This window comes from Chaetura pelagica, unplaced genomic scaffold, assembly GCF_000747805.2.
Source record: "Chaetura pelagica isolate M959 unplaced genomic scaffold, ChaPel_1.0 scaffold82, whole genome shotgun sequence".
In the NCBI taxonomy this organism is placed as follows: Eukaryota; Metazoa; Chordata; class Aves; order Apodiformes; family Apodidae; genus Chaetura; species Chaetura pelagica.
The window spans coordinates 3,278,577-3,281,982 of NW_009952990.1; the positions used below are offsets into that span (position 1 = coordinate 3,278,577).

The 3,406-nt window shown below is 47.9% G+C and overlaps 1 protein-coding gene across 1 annotated transcript in view; it reads left to right on the forward strand.

Annotated features, from left to right (window-relative positions):
• Positions 1 to 3,406, forward strand: part of LOC104387729 (dynein heavy chain 5, axonemal-like) — a 139,214-nt gene that overhangs the window by 128,133 nt on the left and 7,675 nt on the right.

Sequence of the window (3,406 nt, forward strand, 5' to 3'; positions counted from 1 at the left end):
TTCAAGCACTCTGTGCCTACAGACAGAGATGACACCCACTCACGAGGAATATTTATGCAGCTATCTGGGCAAGGCCAGAACTGTGAACATACCTCATCCTCAGGAACATTCTGGCTTAGTGTTCTCAGCAGCTGCTCTGAGTCATAACAGGCAGACATCCTAAAAGGTTTCACTGTGCTTCAGGGCAGGGACTGGTTGTATCTCCACAGCTGAAAACCTTATGAGAATAAGGAAGAAAATGGGGCTCTATCATAACCCTTGTGGCAGGAGAAAATTGGCTGCATCAGCCTGAAAACAAGGGAGAATCAGAGAAGGAAGAGTTCTTTCTTCCTTGGTTCAGATAGTAATGATCCCCAGGGCTCAAAAGTCAGGATCATCACTTGTTTCCTGCCCTTGCTACGGTATCTCTGAAGTTGAAGCCAATATGTGTTGCATGATTTTTTCCCACTCTTTCTGCCTCCAGAGGGCGAATAGAGTGTGTAGTCTAATATTACATTTTTCTAGGCAGAGGGGAGATGACATAGAGTGGATTCTTTCTTAAATATGGGTTCTCTTGGTTATATGTTAGAGAAGATTTATACCCAAAGAGGAGCTTTATTAATTCTGTTATATGCTGGCCCAAAGCATGATTCTGAACCTGACTACAAAGCCATTGCAGAGAATGTGGGTGTAATGGGTTTATGTGGCAAGGTTTTGGTACTGGGCAGATTATAGGGTGGCTTCTGTGAGAAGCTGCTAGAAACCAATGCCAGCTGATTCCAAGATGGACCCACCACTGGCCAAGGCCAAGACCATCAGCGACAGCAATAGCACCTCTGGGACAATATATTTAAGAAGGGAGAAAAAACCTGTGCAGCTGCAGACAGAGAGACAGGAGTGATGATGTGTGAAAGAAACACTCTGCAGGCACCAAGGCCATTGAAGAAAGAGGGGCAGTGGGTGCTGCAGGTGCCAGAGCAGAGACTCCCCTGCAGCGCATGGAGGACCCCATGCTGGAGCAGGTGGATGCCTGTAGGGGGCTGTGACCCTGTGGGAACCTGTGCTGGAACAGACTCCTGGAAGGACTGTGGCCCTGTGGAGAGAGGAGCCCACACTGGAGCAGGTTTTCTGGCAGGACTTGTGACCCCTTGGAAGACCCAAGCTGGAGTAGTTGGTTCCTGAAGGACCTGTGGAAGGGACCCATGCTGGAGCACCTGGTGAAGAACTGCAGCCTGTGGGGAGGACTCATGTTGGAGAAGTTCATTGAGGACTGGACTGTCTCCCATGGGAGAGACTCCAGGCTGGAGCAAGGGAAGAGTGTGAGGAGTTCCTCCCCTGAGAAGGAAGGAGCAGCAGAGACAATGTGTGATGAGCTGACCACAATCCCCATTCCCTGTCCACCTGTGCCACTGAGGGGGAGCAGGTAGAGAAATTGGGAGTGAAGAAGCCTGGGAAGAAGGGAGGGGTAGGGGGAAGGTGTTTTAAGATTCAGTTTTTATTTCTCATTACCCTACTCTGATCTGATTTATAATAAATTCAGCTAATTTTCCCGAGTTGAGTCTGTTTTGCCCATGACAGTATTTGGAGGGTGATCTCTACTTCTCCTTATCTTGACCTATGAGCCTTTTGTTATATTTCCTTTCCTGTCCAGCTGAGGAGGGGGGTGATAGAGGAGCTTGGTGAGCACCTGGTGTCCAGCCAGCACCAAACCACCAGAGTGGGATAGGCAGTATTTTTTAATATTTGCAGTTTTGTAAAAGTTTATGTTTTTTTTTCATAGGATGTTTGCACAAAAAGAGGTTTGTATAAATGGGAGCAGGTCACTGTCTGCTAGAAGAAAATTAAGCCTATTTGCCATTGACATATTGTAGAAAGTACTAGATTGCACACACTTTTATACAAGTCTTAGGAGCAGCCACTGCATTCTTCTAGATTAAAAGCTGGTGTTTGGTTTCTGGATAGTCTTCTTCTGCCCCTGAACTGGGCACCTGCCCAGGAAGGGATTTGAAATGCTTACTTATTACAGGCTACATTTCCATAAAGATGTGTTTGGATGGGCCACTGCAGCTCTCATGAGCAGTCATGCAGGCCACTTCTCTTTCGAAACCAATGCCAGCTGATTCCAAGATGGACCCACCACTGGCCAAGGCCAAGACCATCAGCGACAGCAATAGCACCTCTGGGACAATATATTTAAGAAGGGAGAAAAAACCTGTGCAGCTGCAGACAGAGAGACAGGAGTGATGATGTGTGAAAGAAACACTCTGCAGGCACCAAGGCCATTGAAGAAAGAGGGGCAGTGGGTGCTGCAGGTGCCAGAGCAGAGACTCCCCTGCAGCGCATGGAGGACCCCATGCTGGAGCAGGTGGATGCCTGTAGGGGGCTGTGACCCTGTGGGAACCTGTGCTGGAACAGACTCCTGGAAGGACTGTGGCCCTGTGGAGAGAGGAGCCCACACTGGAGCAGGTTTTCTGGCAGGACTTGTGACCCCTTGGAAGACCCAAGCTGGAGTAGTTGGTTCCTGAAGGACCTGTGGAAGGGACCCATGCTGGAGCACCTGGTGAAGAACTGCAGCCTGTGGGGAGGACTCATGTTGGAGAAGTTCATTGAGGACTGGACTGTCTCCCATGGGAGAGACTCCAGGCTGGAGCAAGGGAAGAGTGTGAGGAGTTCCTCCCCTGAGAAGGAAGGAGCAGCAGAGACAATGTGTGATGAGCTGACCACAATCCCCATTCCCTGTCCACCTGTGCCACTGAGGGGGAGCAGGTAGAGAAATTGGGAGTGAAGAAGCCTGGGAAGAAGGGAGGGGTAGGGGGAAGGTGTTTTAAGATTCAGTTTTTATTTCTCATTACCCTACTCTGATCTGATTTATAATAAATTCAGCTAATTTTCCCGAGTTGAGTCTGTTTTGCCCATGACAGTATTTGGAGGGTGATCTCTACTTCTCCTTATCTTGACCTATGAGCCTTTTGTTATATTTCCTTTCCTGTCCAGCTGAGGAGGGGGGTGATAGAGGAGCTTGGTGAGCACCTGGTGTCCAGCCAGCACCAAACCACCAGAGTGGGATAGGCAGTATTTTTTAATATTTGCAGTTTTGTAAAAGTTTATGTTTTTTTTTCATAGGATGTTTGCACAAAAAGAGGTTTGTATAAATGGGAGCAGGTCACTGTCTGCTAGAAGAAAATTAAGCCTATTTGCCATTGACATATTGTAGAAAGTACTAGATTGCACACACTTTTATACAAGTCTTAGGAGCAGCCACTGCATTCTTCTAGATTAAAAGCTGGTGTTTGGTTTCTGGATAGTCTTCTTCTGCCCCTGAACTGGGCACCTGCCCAGGAAGGGATTTGAAATGCTTACTTATTACAGGCTACATTTCCATAAAGATGTGTTTGGATGGGCCACTGCAGCTCTCAGGAGCAGTCAT